This window comes from Grampus griseus (genome assembly GCF_964374135.1).
Source record: "Grampus griseus genome assembly, chromosome: 3".
Taxonomy (NCBI): Eukaryota; Metazoa; Chordata; class Mammalia; order Artiodactyla; family Delphinidae; genus Grampus; species Grampus griseus.
The window spans coordinates 131,336,284-131,352,000 of record NC_139019.1 but is presented as its reverse complement, the minus strand read 5'-3'; positions in this window follow the sequence as shown (position 1 = coordinate 131,352,000).

The following is a 15,717-nucleotide window of genomic DNA, read 5'->3' as shown; positions in this document are numbered from 1 at the left end:
GTTTGTTTAACCATTTATCTGCTGAAGAACATCTGGGTCATAATTAGTTTTGGGCTATTAGGAATAAAGAGCCTGTGAACGTTTGCATACAGGCTTTTTGTGTGTACACCCTACTTGGCTTCCGACATCCTGCAGTGGCCCACACTCCTACACAAGAACCCTCAGAGTAGGTTTGAGTACCAACACCCACTCTGAGCCACCATGCTCTCCACAGCCCACCTCTCCCAACCCCAAGTACTGATATCTTCTTTGCTATATACCCTACTTACTGGATTTTAGGACAGAACAGTATGAAAGGGAAATACGAAGTGGCTTAAGTGATTATAAACATCGTGAAAAGGCTACTTCAGAGAACATAATTCTAGTACCTAGTAGAATAGTGGCTGCACCAACTAGGCATTCGATGAATGTCTGTGAATGAGGGAAGGCACATTTGAGAATCCGCATCATCAACAGACAAAGCAAGTATGTCTTAATTTAGTAATTGATGGATGTTAAGTCCTCAGATTAGGAATAAGAACAAATGATGCCATAAAAGAGAGAGGAATGGAAGAAAATGTTAGGAAAGTTTTTAAAGAAGAAAAAATTGGATGGGCAGCAGCGTGGAACTAACCCATGATTCTATCCTAGCTGATTCCTCCACTATGCATGCATAACTGTATGCATGCACGTTCCCTGTAAGCCCACAATGAGCTATTCCACCGGCATGCTAACATGGTAAGGACAGAAATTTGTGATCGACCTTACCTTTTCAACAAAGCTTCTTTAATTCTGGAATTAAGTTGAGCCACTGAAAATCAGCTTGCTGAATGATTAATTTTCCAAGCTATCCATTAGCTAAATAATTACGGATCCCTTCCCCCCCACCACCAAAAAACAAGTTTTGATTTCATTATGAATTCTCAATGGCCAGTCAGCTGTGGCCTTATCAGGGTCACTGAGCTGAGTTTCCATTCTCACATGTTTCAAATTTCTGATTTTCAGCCAATCTCAATTTCTCAGTGGTTTACAAGCAATTGGTTAAGTTTTCCCTTAAGTACAGTCAACTGCCTTCTATACGTTTGTCCGCTTATGGACTGCCTCTCACAGTGAAACAGCTTTTGTGAAGTGTTGCAAACCCATTTCAAGGTGATTTTCCTGATAGCTTTTAAAGAATAAGTCATCTAATAAATTAATCTAGGGCCAACAACTCTCATCTAATAGCAAGTTATTTGTTCTCCGACTTTTCAACTGCTGATATCTACCAGTGCCTCTCAATATGTTGGCATGAAGAATCAGCGATTTGTTGGTGTTTATTTGCTTTTTGTTTTTTTAGTAAACCTACCACTGATAAACGCTTTTGTAAGATACACTAAATATGAATTATAAGGAAAGGAAAATTTTTTAAAAGACAAAGAGCTACAAAATATAAGCCTCAAGTTTTAAAATTAAATTACACAAGCAAAGAAGCACTCTGTCACATTGGTCTGGAAGTTTCTAAGGACTTATTCTCAATGGTGGTTTTTTATCTCATCAGGGATGATTAACAGTGCACTATGGCACCGGGCTACAGCCCACACTTGGAGTGGCACTGGCTATACTGAGCCATCTCACACCTAATTACAGCTTGCTTTCTTCTCCTTCTCTAAGACTTCATGCATTTGCATAACGCCCTGAGGACCTTCCATGTTCTTTGAGGTCAAAGACAATGTTTTCTATTTTGTTAGCATCTCCCAAAGCATTCAGCCTGGTAGACTCTAACAAATTCTTATTGATCAACAGAAAACAGCTTATTCTATTCCTTGATTCTCTCCTCGGCTTTTCTTCTCTACTGCGTTCTATGTTTCAATATAACACACTTTAAATCCTTTTTGCAAGTTGCAAACTGGTGGCCTACAGGCTAGATATGGACAACAAATGAACTCTGTCCCACAAAATTTATTATAAGTTGTCCTTTAACTTCCTTAAAGTTAAGGGCCCACATTCATGTGTGGTGGTGGCATGGGGTGTTTGTGGATGGGGTGAGCCTCTCCACTCCCCACAGGCCTCACTTGGTTAATCTACTTATTTAAGTTACCTGCTTGGAAACTTTAGCCTTTTGAAATCACAACCGCTAATGGAGATTAATAAAGTCGAGGTCAGTGGACTCCACAAACAATAATACAGCACAAAAAAGAGCTCCAACAAACTACTACAGGAGCTTATGTTTCCATAAAAGTTTATAGGTCCAAAACATTTAGTCATCCCATTGAAATCTCACAAAACCACATGAGAGGGCCTGGATAGAAAGTTCTCATTTACAGGCAAGAAAACTGAAGTTCAGAAAATAAGTAACTTGTTTCAAACTCCACAGCAAGTAGGTAAAAAGACCTGGCCTCAGAGCCAATGTCCCTATGCAGCAGCGTAGGGTCTATACTCTATAGCATGTACTGCACACCCACAAACTAGACATAATGGTTTCATCTCCTAAGCATTTTCTATACATACTACAATGAAAAACAAGATTTTTTCCTCTAATGTACAAAATCTATCTTCATATTTATCTGTTTAAACTTCACAGTGGATCTGTGATAAGAGCAATATTTTTTAGCTTGAAACTAAAGAAGAGTACTACTTTGTACTCTGTTCTTCCTCATTGAACTAACCAAACCTGATCCTTTATTTCCAGATCAAAGATGTTCTACTGGGCCCCAAACCAAATTGGAATGGTTCCAGGAACAGATCAGGTCATCAAAGGAGGCCTCACATTTTCATTTTTTTGTTGAAAAATGTTCCAGGTTACTGTTTGGAATGCCTTTGGTCCAACAAGAGAAACATCAGTTTCCACTCAGGCCAGACTCCAGTATCTCACTCAGAAGCTCCAGGAGAACATTGACTAGGAATTCTTCCGTAACTCTAATATCATAGCGAAAGAAGCAAGGCCGAACTTCCAGAACTGACTGTAGGACACCAACATTCTGGGACCACACACTGACAATCAATGTCACAACTGGGTACCAGCTTAAGTCAGGGCTCCTGGCGTTCAGTGATCCTGGGGGTTGTTTCAGACAGTGGAGAAGCCTGGCTCCACACATTGTACCATGAAGTGTGTTTTCAATAGAGTAGCCACCAGCCACATATGGCTGTTTAAATGTAAACTGATTAAAATTCAATAAGATTAAAAGTTCCGTTTCTAGACACACTAAACACTCAGTGGCCATAAGGGCCAAAAGAACATCAAATCTATCTTGTGCCTGATCCACAGGAAGAGGGCTTGAGCCACAGGGACCAGCCTTCTGCATCCTTAGGGGTAGTGAGTTGCAATCCCAAGAGACTAAGGCAGTGGTCCAGAGACTGGGGCACCTGTGAGCCACGAGCTGCTGACATAGGGGGGAGATGGATGCCCCATCCAGTGAAGAGGATCTAGGCTATAACACCATCTAGAGCAAAAGGCTGGGAGTTGTAATACTTCACTGAATAAAGTCCAACAAAAGCACAAAGTCACAAATACAAAATTGAACAGGAAAAATCATTCGTTTTACTCTTTATTAGCCTTTCCTTCTACCCTTGGGAGCTTAACTTCCCCATCTGATTACAATCTCCTTGAGGGTAGGTGCTATGACTCTTCTTGTACATTGTATCTCTAATATCTGGCATGTTTTATATGGAACGACTGTTGACTTTAACAATTATCTTTAGCTTTTTTTTTTTTATGTGGACCATTTTTCAAGTTTTTATTGAATATGTTACAATACTGCTTCTGTTTTTATGTTTTGGTTTTTTGGCTGTGAGGCACGTGGGATCTTAGCTCCCCAACCAGGCAGGCTCAGCGGCCATGGCTCACGGGCCCAGCCATACCGCGGCATGTGGGATCCTCCCGGACCAGGGCACGAACCCATGTCCCCTGCATCGGCAGGCGGACTCTCAACGACTGTGCCACCCTGCACTGGAAGGTGAAGTCTTAACCTCTGGACCTCCAGGGGAAGTCCCTTAACAATTATCCTTAAAAGCATTATAATTAGGGTGAACACAGATCCTGTTTTGCCACGTCTATTTCAGTTTATACCAGTTGCTCTAGTGTATTTATTTATGAATAGAACCCTCTTTTTCTCTCAAAAGTGCCCGAGGTTGTTTTATAAATTATATGGTCACTCCAGCTTAAAAGACATCTAGCCAAGGTGCCAGGAGAACAGTAAGAACAGAGTGAGTAACTACAGTAGGAACTTCAGTTAACTCTTTCAGTGCAGCTGCATGTCTGGCATTTGATCTAAGAGTACAGGTGATCCCTTTAGAGACAAAACATTCAAATTTAACTTAAAATTTTTTTCTGTTTAAAATTCTGGCTCAGATATGCATTACTCTACTGGTTATAACCTGGTTTCTTTGGTGTCAGGAGGGGAGGGGGCATTAAAAATAAATGTATATAAAATTAGCAATATATACTGGTAACTAAGTTGTAGGTATAAAATGATCAGTTGATATTCTAAACTTCAGATGGCAGCAAACTTAACTCATGCAGACTGAATTCACTAGAGCTGAAATTAATGTCCTTTGGCTAAACCCAAAGGGATAATACGACAAACTAAATGAGGTTTGTCTTGAGTGTATAATAAGGCACACTGTGATCTTGTCTCACTCCTAAGTACAGTACATTTTGAGGAAAATAACATTTTGATCAACCCATTTGTTAATATCTGTGTGTGTTGGGGGAAGAGAACTTATTTCTAAAGACAGTATCAATCAGACTGTTCTCATTTAATCGTTTTCTAAAATAATTTTTCTATAAAGGTTATTGGGTACATTACAATATCAACAAGTATATACATTTTTTTATAAGACAGAAAAATCTCACAATATATCTCTGTCCTATCTACTAAACTATGTTTGTTTACTTCAAGAATTATTTGATGAGGAGGTGAGGTAGAATATACTGTTTTCATGACAAATCTCTCTCCTTCTCTCTACATTTCCCAATTTCCATAATAAGAGAGACAGGATAGACCTTTGAATTCTCAGATCTATAAAGCCTATTGGAAAATAAATTACTCAAACAACATAAAACAGTATCCAATTATAACTTTGTTATTTGAAGTACATCCAGCTTTCCAATGAACTTTTACATAATAGATTCAGATTAATCAAAATCCTTAAGACTGAATAATTTAATTACAGCAGTTTCAGCTGGAGGACAGACCGTGTTGTATTTTAACCTAAATTATCAGTAATGGAGAGAAGAAGAAAAGAGCTGCCTCTTTCATTAAGAAATGAAGTTAATTCATAATCAATAGAACAACTCGATTTCTGACAAAGCTCTGAGCTACATTTTTGTTCACCAAACACAGGTTTACACTCGGCTGTTAGAAACCTATCAAGGTTGGCATATTTCTCTAGTCCCATTTTCTTCCTGCCCTACAGGCAAGTAGCTTGTGGAGGTGAGTAGTCAAACCAAAGGGATGAAAACCATTTTTAAGACATGAGTAACTATGTTCCCTTGCTTACTCATTTCCTTTTTTTTTTTGCACTGATATAAATTATCAAAGAGTCACATGCTGCAATATGATTGATCTTTTGCCTCTGAACAAAGCTGTACACTAAACGGAATTATGAAGTCCGGGTCAACCAGGCCACATGCACAATTACCCAATATGACTTGCAATAATGGGCTTATGTTATTTATCCTAACTGCATGCTTTATTCACCGCTGTTGAGAATTCCTCCTCTTCTTTGAAGTAGTTTTCTCTTCTCTTATGTAAATCTCACCAGACAGGTTTGGGATGGGGAAAGACCATACATTATCAGGTTACAGATTTTGATTTATAATCAAGTCTCACTGGTGTTACAGGAAACACTCTTCAGCTCTGTAAATATCCTCTATCAGAGAGGAATTATATACTGGTAGAATATACCCATTTACGCTTCTATCAAGACCCTTTTGGTTGCAAGTGACACAAAGCCCATGTACAGGTGTTGACCCAAGGTATCATATGATGATAACCCTATGTGATTCTTCCATCTCTTGCATTTGTCTCCAATTGGCATTATGCTCGGATTCTAAGTGGTAGCATTTGGATTCCAGAAGCACATAATAACATTTGTCCAGGTCTAAATCCAACAAAAATGTACCAGTGCTTACAAGTTTTCTGGACTCTTACTATCGACTCCAGATCTATGAGCCAATCATTGAAGCAGTAGAACTAAACACTGTGATTGTGACTGACAGACGTCAGTGTCATGCTCATATGAACCTCATGGACCACAAGCAGAGATAGGAGTTTTTTTGTTTTTTTTTTTGCGGTACGCGGGCCTCTCACTGTTGTGGCCTCTCCCGTTGCGGAGCACAGGCTCCGGACACGCAGGCTCAGCGGCCATGGCTCATGGGCCCAGCCGCTCCGCGGCATGTGGCATCTTCTCGGACCGGGGCACGAACCCGTGTCCCCTGCATCGGCAGGCAGACTCTCAACCACTGCGCCACCAGGGAAGCCCGATAGGAGGTTCTTGCAAAGCAAAATTAGGCATTGGTACAAAAACTGAGAACTGACACTGGAGACATTTTATAAATGTTCCACACTTCAGATTTGAGAAAGTTTCCTCTTCTCTAAATCGCCAGGCCTACCTCAGAGGCGTTTTCCTTGATAATACCAAATATCAGAAACTGTTTAAAAATCCCCTGTTAATTAAGACACTGCTATCTTCTGGATTAAATAAAGATGCTCATTGGTAGGGACACATTAACTACGATTGCTTTTTTTGTTGTTGTTTGTTTTTTTTTTTTTTTTGATTGTTTTCTTGAATCCATTTATTAGGTCACTGAGATCCTCCAAGAGAAATCGAGGATGTGCGAATAGAGGGAAAAGACTCTTAAATAACTTCTCCTACACCACAAAACCTGCCCTCTCCTTCACATAGCCATCTTGAATCATAGAACTTCTCATTTGGAAGACACTTGAAAGCACTCTTTTTCAACTTGGGACTCCTCAACAAGATTTCTACCAAATGGACTCCCAACTTTGGACACTTCCAGGACTAAGAATTATTTATCTAGTACTAGGGTTGCCAGATAAAACAGGCTGCCCGGTTAAATTGGAATTTAAAATAAATAATGAAAAATGTTTCAGTATAAATATATTCCAAATATTGCATGGGACATATTTATGCAAAAAGAAAATATTTGTTGTGTATCTGAAATCCCAATGTAATTGGGTGGCCTGTATTTTATTTGCTAAATCTGGCTACCCTATCTACTACCCTGAACGACGATTTCTTCCTTGAGCTCTTCTGATAGTTGAAAAGTTCTTCCTCATCAGAAGCCTCACACTTCCAGAGAGCACTTAATGGCTACCAAACTGAACTCCTAACGGCATCCCTACGGAGAAGGCGGGGAGGGGTTCTGCTGGACTGGACTCCGCGCTTCTGCTTTACTCTAGGGCATTAATTTAAGCTTCAGGGTTAGAATCTGCATTTTGAAATGATTACCAAATATTAGGTTAAGAGAATGGACAGACAAGCCACAGTCTAGGAGAAAATATCTGCAAAACACCTATCTTATAAAAGACTGGAATTCAACATAAAAAGAGAACTCTTTAAACTCAACAATAAGAACACCGACAAACCCATTATTACTATTATAATACTGCATTGCATATTTGAAAGTTGCTAAGAGAGTGGCTCTTTGAAGTTCTCATCACAAGAAAAAAACCCTGCAATTATATATGATGACAGATGTTAACTAGATTTATTACGGTGATCATTGTGCAGTAGATACAAATATCAAACCATTACACTGTATACCTGAAACTAATATAATGTTATATGTCAATTATAAAAAAAAGAAAAGAAAATAGACAAGCCAGTTAAAAACTGGGCAAAAAGGCTTCCCTGGTGGCGCAGTGGTTGAGAGTCCGCCTGTCGATGCAGGGGACACAGGTTTGTGCCCCGATCCGGGAAGGTCCCACATGCCGCGAAGCGGCTAGGTCGGTGAGCCATGGCCGCTGAGCCTGCGTGTCCGGAGCCTGTGCTTCGCAATGGGAGAGGCCACAATAGTGAGAGGCCTGCGTATCGCAAAAAAAAAAAAAAAAAAAAAAACTGGGCAAAAGATGTGAACAGACTTCTCATTAAAGAAGACGTGCAGATAGCAAATAATCATATGAAAAGATGCTCAACCTCATATGTCATTAAGTTAGTACAGACTGAAGTAACGATGAGATATCGCTGCACACCTATCAGAAAGGCTAAAATCCAAAATACTTGCAAGGATGTAGAACAGTAAGAACTCTCGTTCATTGCTAGTGGGAGTGCAAAATGGCAGAGTCACTTTGGAAGACAGTTTCACAATTTCTTAAAACATTTTTGGAGGCAACAAACTTGTCTTTTGAAAACTTGAGCATTTACTTCTAAACTCCTTTGAAACACGGCGATTGTGTTCTCATTTCACTGTATCAAACCATGACCACATGTTCCCTTTTGACTGCATATACACATGCTGACATTCTAAGATTGCAACATACATTCCCCTCAGTGTCTTGCACCTATCAATGCTCTAACTAGCTTTAAGTTAAGTGAATGCTCAGAGGTACCCTTAAACACCCTCTCAACCTATTATTTCTCTTCACTAATAGTAAACGCCCTAGCTCTTCAATGCTTGCCTCTTGAAAACACCCTTGTTCACTAACAGTTTTAGTGGAAGTAAGTGGAAATCCATATGCAGAATAACTGACAGGTAAGCTGTGGTTAGAACATTCCTATTATGATGTTTAATTACTGAAAGTTATAGGAGCTTTCAAACGTAACATTTATTACCCCATGTTATTATACTTTATTGCAAACACACTGGACAAATAATTGTCTTTCTCTGGATAAAATATGAAGCAAATCTTGGCCTTTTACATAGGCAATGGATGTAGCCTATATTCATTTGTCTTACATAGTATTTTTCAATTTGGATACAAATTTTATCCTGGTTCTATTAGGATAGGCAAAACAAATTGTAATGCAGCAATCTTTCTCTGATTTCCTATTGTCAAGAAAAAATATATATTATCCTCCAAGGAGGGATATTATCCTCCAAGGAGGGAAACTATGCATCAAAAAATCCTTTTAGCCAATCCCATACCAGCTCTCCATCTCCAGCTACTATACATGAGAGAGGAGTTAAAAGGCATTTAGTTTTTGTGTATATAAAGAGAACTCCTATATATTTGTCTCCATTCTTTTCTGATGGGATAAATGGTCCTTTTAATGGAAGGGAAAACACTGGGGAGCTAGGGGAATATACAGGAAGAACCCCAGACAATATTACTTATATATATACATGAAGTGAATTGTGAATAATGGCAATGCAAAGTCCCAGAACTGCCTAAAATAAAACACGATATGTTTATTACAGGAGAAACTAATAGGCATGCTAATATAGTCAGAAGGGGCTACAATTCCATTAAGATGTCACAGTCTGCCAAATCATTCCAAGTTTGGAATGAGTGGGGTTCTAATGATACGTATTGCATATGTCAGAACACAGCTTACATAAGTAAGTTAAAGAAACACTGTTTGTTGCCATTAGTTTCTCAGGGAAGCAGAGTTAATAGCATTAAATCATGAGGTGGAACGTGAAAGGCTCACCAATATAAGATGGATCATTCAACTGTAATATCTTGTATTACAAGAATCCATGGGTAAGTACATAGAGAGATGGATTTTGCCTCAATATTAGGCAACTGTCCAGTACTTGGAAGTGAGGTTTAAATAGCTCTTAGAATCAAATTTTGGAAGTGTCCAAGCAGAGATATTTAAGCAGGGATGCTAAAGGGTTTCACTCACTGGATAGGTTGGTCATTTATCTAAGAGAGTTCTAACCCATGTCATTATTGATTTAAAAAAAAAAGCGTAAACACTTAAGCTAATTGTAGCAAAGCATGAGGGTGTTAAATGGAGGCTTAAGGAAGTTTTAAAGGAAATTTCTGGGTACATTCAGCTACTTTAGTTGTAGACAGTATTGGGTCTACTCTTGGTTTTCATTTTCCTTGACAGAATCTCTTGATTTTCTCAGCGTGTTCTTATTAGCCAAGATTAGGAAACTTACTTTTTTCTGTTGCCCAATCTAATGCTCTAATGCCTACTGATACTGCCTCTGAGGAACATTCCTAACGCTACTGACAGTGTCTCTGAAGCTATACCTTAAGCTGTCTTAGTTAATCAATCTATGTCAAGAAAAGATTGGGATATCTCAAAGACCCAAGGGCAGGAAGTCCAGGGTATGCATGTGAGCCATGAGAACTGGAAATGGGAAGAGGAAAAGTGTCAAGTTCTCAAGCAATCTTCCCATCCTTCTGATTGGCAGGTCTATATGGTACATGAGTCCTGCTCCCACCAAACAAAAGTAATCCTATAGTTGGGGTTTTCAGGATACCAACTTTCTTCCCAACTCCATATTAATCTATAGGTCTAGTACCCTATACTACGGTTCTACTTTCTAATTCTTAGTCCACATTATCAAGATAATCTGAGCAACTTATCTTGAGTCAGTAAATCCTCTGGTTCAATCAACTTTCCAGGATTACCTTGTGTTCAACTCTATTAATAAGTTCCTAGGATCCACCTTTCAACAAGGCATGTAAGGGCATTTCCATGGAAAGGACCTAACCTCCAATAATTATTGCTAGTTCTAACCATCAGCAACCACCTACTACATTGTTCTCCTTGTGTATCAGGATAGCATCTCATACTTATTATGCCCCCCCAAGGTACATCATCCTTCCTTTCCTTGATTTTTCCTATGCCATCCCTTTTTAAATACTTTTAATTTTGTTTTTTATATTGTAGTTGATTTACAATATTATGTTACTTTCTGGTATACAGCAAAATGATCCTGCTTATACATATTATATATATATATTCTTTTTCATATTCTCTTCCATTATAGGTTATTACAAGATACTGAATATAGTTCCCTGTGCTATTCAGTAGAACCTTGTTTATCTATTCTATATATAGTAGTTTGTATCTGCTAATCTCAAACTCCTAATTTATCCCTTCCCCCGCCTTTCCCCTTTGGTAACCATAAGTTTGTTTTCTATGTCTGTAAGTCTGCATCTGTTTTGCAAATAAGTTCATTTGTATCATATTTTCAATTCCATATATAATGACACCATATGATATTTGTCTTTGTCTGATTTACTTCACTCAATAACAAGAAAACAAACAACCCAATCAAAAAATGGGCAGAAGACCTAAATAGACATTTCTCCAAAGAGAACATACAAATGGCCTATATACACACGAAAAGATGTTCAACATCGCTAATTATCAGAGAAATGCAAATCAAAACTACAATGAGATACCACCTCACATCAGACAGAATGGCCATCATTAAAAATCTACAAATAAATGCTGGAGAGGGTGTGGAGAAAAGGGAACCCTCCTACACTGTTAGGTATATAAATTAGTGCAACCATTATTGAAAAAGGTATTTTAAAGAACTAAAAATAGAGTTGCCATATGTCCCAGCAATCCCTCTCCTGGTCATATATCCAGAGAAAACTCTAATCCAAGAAGATGCATGAACCCCAATGTTCACAGCAGCACTATTTACAATAGCCAAGATATAGAAGCAACCTAAATGTCCATCAACAGAAAAATGGATAAAGAAGATGTGGTATACACACATACACACACACACACACACACACACACACACACAATGTAATAATACTCAGCCATAAAACAGAATGAAATACAGTAAGTCCCCTACATACAAATGAGTTCCGTTCCGAGAGCACATTAATAAGTTCAATTTGTTCATTAGCCCAACAAAATTAGCCTAGGTACACAGCTAACACAATCGGCTATATAGTACTGTACTGTAATAGGCTTGTAATACTTTTCACACAAATAATACATAAAAAACAAATACAAAAAATAAAGCAAACATTTTTAATCTTACGGTACAGTACCTTGAAAAGTACAGTAGTACAGTACAACAGCTGGCATATTGGGGCTGACATTGAGTGAACAGGCAAGAAGAGTTACTGACTGGAGGAGGGAGAGGAGGTGGGAGATGGTAGAGCTGAAGGATCATCAGCAATAGGAGATGGAGGGCAAGCTGCAGTTTCACTCACACCTGACGTTGATGGCACAGGTTCTGGTTCCTTGCTGGATTCAATTCTATCTACCCTCTTGAAAAAATGATCCAGTGATGTCTGGGTAGCGGCTCTTTTTATCTCATCATAGATGGCACGGTAGCACTGGTTTGCATTCTGAACAGCTGCTGCAACCTTTGTGTACTGTTCTACGTTCAGGTCCTGTGCCTCAAAAACTAACAGTGCCTCCTCAAATAAAGAAAATCCCCTTGCCATTTCCTGCGTCGTGAATCTCTTCGGTTCTTCAGTTACTTCTTCTTCCTCTTGTCTCTCTTCGTCCTTTCTCTGGGCCTCCAGTTCCATCAGGTCTTCATTAGTAAGCTCCTCATGTTGCACAACGAGTTCCATCGTTATCACTTGGCACTTCTCAGCAGTACCAGCTACATCACCGCTGCTTTTATGCTTGCTTCCGGACATCCTGGGCTTGAAATAAAGATACTGTATAGAGTACAGTACAGTAAAGTCCACAAAAGCACAACCACTTGTAGAGGATGCACGCACGTGACGATGTATGCCAAACACGTGAACTAACTTATGTGATTGGACATGCAAACACAGCTTTGCATCTTTGGAAGTTCGCAACTTGAAGGTTCGTATGTGGGGGACTTACTGTAATACCATTCACAGCAACATAGATGGACCTAGTGACTATGTCATCCCTTTTGAAACAGCCCTTCTGGTGTCTATTTGTTTCCTTGTTTATCCTCAATCATTCCTCTCAAAAGTTCAAATTCAGCTTACTTTCTGTTTTTCTGAACGCATTTCAGTGAGGAAAACTGTACAGAGCTGATTATTTTTGTGTGATGGATATTGAGGAGCTGACACTTAGACCTTAGGGAATGTCTGCATATCCAAATATCCTGTATGATCATTAGGAACACTGTTGGTACAGGTGATGGTCAGTAACTGTCCTGGGCTTACAGAACTCACTTATTGGACCACTAAGCATTTACAAAGTACATACGACGTGTTCAGCACTGTGCAAGGCACGATTGTTGCTGCTTGTTTCCTGATTCCATCACTTGCATACAAAATGATTTCAAAGAAATGTCCTCTGTGCCCAACACCTTTTCATTTCTTTCACTTATAAAAGTAGAAGCCATGCAACTGTGTAAATCATCATGCAGTATAAATACTGTTGTTCTGCAAAACTGATGTAAACCCATGAGTCAAAAGATAAGGGCGTCTCTCCTAGATTTCCAGTTTTCTTTCATCATCTGTGCTTTTCTCTCTATTTTTGAATCTAAATCAAAAATCTCTTCTGTCAGTTCCAATAGCAATTTCAGTAAATACTGATCCTCAATCCCTTTATTCAGTAGAGATTTTAAAGATACTGTTGAAAGAGTCAAAAATCAAACTGGAATTTTGCAACTACAGGCAAACGTGGCATTCATTCCCTTAACAAACTGTTGATTTCTGAGCCAGCAGAAGCAGCAAGCACTGAGGATGCTGAGTAAGTGGTCCTGAAGATGAAATTGAGGGTGGCAAAAAATATTCTTCCACTTTAGTTTCTCAAATGGCTGTGCGCATTCTTTAACATCATATTGGGATAAGTGATTATAATACTACTACTAATAAAAATAATAATCAGTCTTTTAAATCTGCTCCTAAGAGTTTTCTGTAAGTAGCTTCATGTATTGGGCAAACACCACATTAATCTTCACAGTGTGCCAACAGAAATGAATATTTCAAGGTAGTCTGATATCTAGATTTCTTTTCTTCAAGGGATATTTTCAGTCAAGAATCAGGTCTTGTATTGCATACTAAAGTTTAACTAACTCTGAACTCCGAAACACCAAGGGAAAAAGGAAAATCTTCAAACTAAGGACCCCTTTGACACCTGGGGTGTGCTGTATGAGTCGCTAGTGGTTTTAAAAGACTTGCATTGGAGGTTCACAACAAGGTGGTCTATAAGGAAGATATTTTCCTTCCTGTTTCAGAGATGATGAAACAGGTGCAAAGAGGTTAAGTGACCTGCCCACAGTAAAATCAAAGAGCCTAACATAAAATATACCTTTATCCTTATTTTCTGGTTTGAATTATAATTCATTAAGAGATATCAAAGCCACACTTAATTTCTACAAAGAGCTGAAGTCATGGGTTTTTGTTTTGTTCTATCTCCATAACCAGCCTTTTCCCATGGCTCTTTCTTTAGTTCATTTGAAATGAACTAGTTACATTAAGACATACTGATTCTTATAAAATGGCCAGTTTACAAAATGAAAATATGCCAACTCGGGCTACAACACAATCTGGACATCAATCTCTTTGTAGTGTGGTTGCTCTTAATAATGATGATGAAAATGGTTGGTTGGGTTACTAAAAACCTATCTGTGCATTTGCTTGTTTGTATGCTTCTTTTCTGGCTTCCCCCTTCTGTCAGGGCCACTTCCTTTCATGCTTTGTCTACTTCAAATGCTAATTGAGGAATAATGGTTTTGCCTCCAGGGTAGGTCATGCTCTCAAAGTTAATTATGAAGTAGGCTGCCAAATTCTTAAGAGAATGGGTCTGGGTCTGAAAGGTAAAGATTAAATCCTAGCTCTACCACTTACTGGCTACATAAACTTGGGCAAGAGTCTCAACCTTCCTAAACCTCAATGTTGCCATCTACACACAGTGGGTGAAAATGGTACATAGACAGACTAAATAAAATGATGCATATAAAACACTTAGCATAATGCGTGTTATCCAGTAAGCCAGCAATGGAAAAATGAAAACTGCTGTTACATTTACACAAATCCATAACTTCTCTATGTTGACATTTGTTATAAAAAGTCAAGCAGGGGCGCTGCCCCAGCCAGCGTCCTGAGCCAAGCTGCAGCATCCTTCGCCCACTGTGTGGCTGTGGCCTTTAATCTGCCGGTTCCTCTGCTGGGGGCGGGGGTGCTGAGTTTCCTGCTGGGAGGCAAAGTGGTCCCCCTTGACCTCCCAAATGCCACAAGGAGACAGGCATCTGGGCACTAGGTACCCCCACACTTGCCCTACACGTGCCAGTGCAAGGCCCTGGCAAGGCCGAGGAGGCAAAGCGCTTTCCCCAAGAGCGCAGTGAGTGGGACGTGGTGGCTTTATCCTCTCCCTCCACAGATGAATTCAGACAAGGAAACTATATGCCATGCTCAATATAAATACAACTGGATATAAACTTCAGGAGGGCGGAGTACATCATGTCTCTCATTGACTCCTGTCTCTTGAGCATCTAATACTGTGCCAGGCATATGCCGTGTGGCTGTCAGGATATCTGTGCTCCGGCCAGGTGTCAGGCCTGTGCCTCTGAGGTGGGAGGGCCAACTTCAGGACACTGGTCCACCAAAGACCTCCCAGCTCCACGTAATATCAAACGGTGAAAGCTCTCCCAGATATCTCCATCTCAACGCTAAGACCCAGCTCCACTCAACGACCAGCAAGCTACAGTGCTGGACACCCTATGACAAACAACTAGCAAGACAGGAACACAACCCCTCCTATTAGCAGAGAGGCTGCCTAAAATCATAATAAGGTCACAGACACCCCAAAACACACCACTGCACACGGTCCTACCCACCAGAAAGACAAGATACAGCCTCATCCACCAGACACAGGCACCAGTTCCCTCCACCAGGAAGACTATACAACCCGCTGAACCAACCT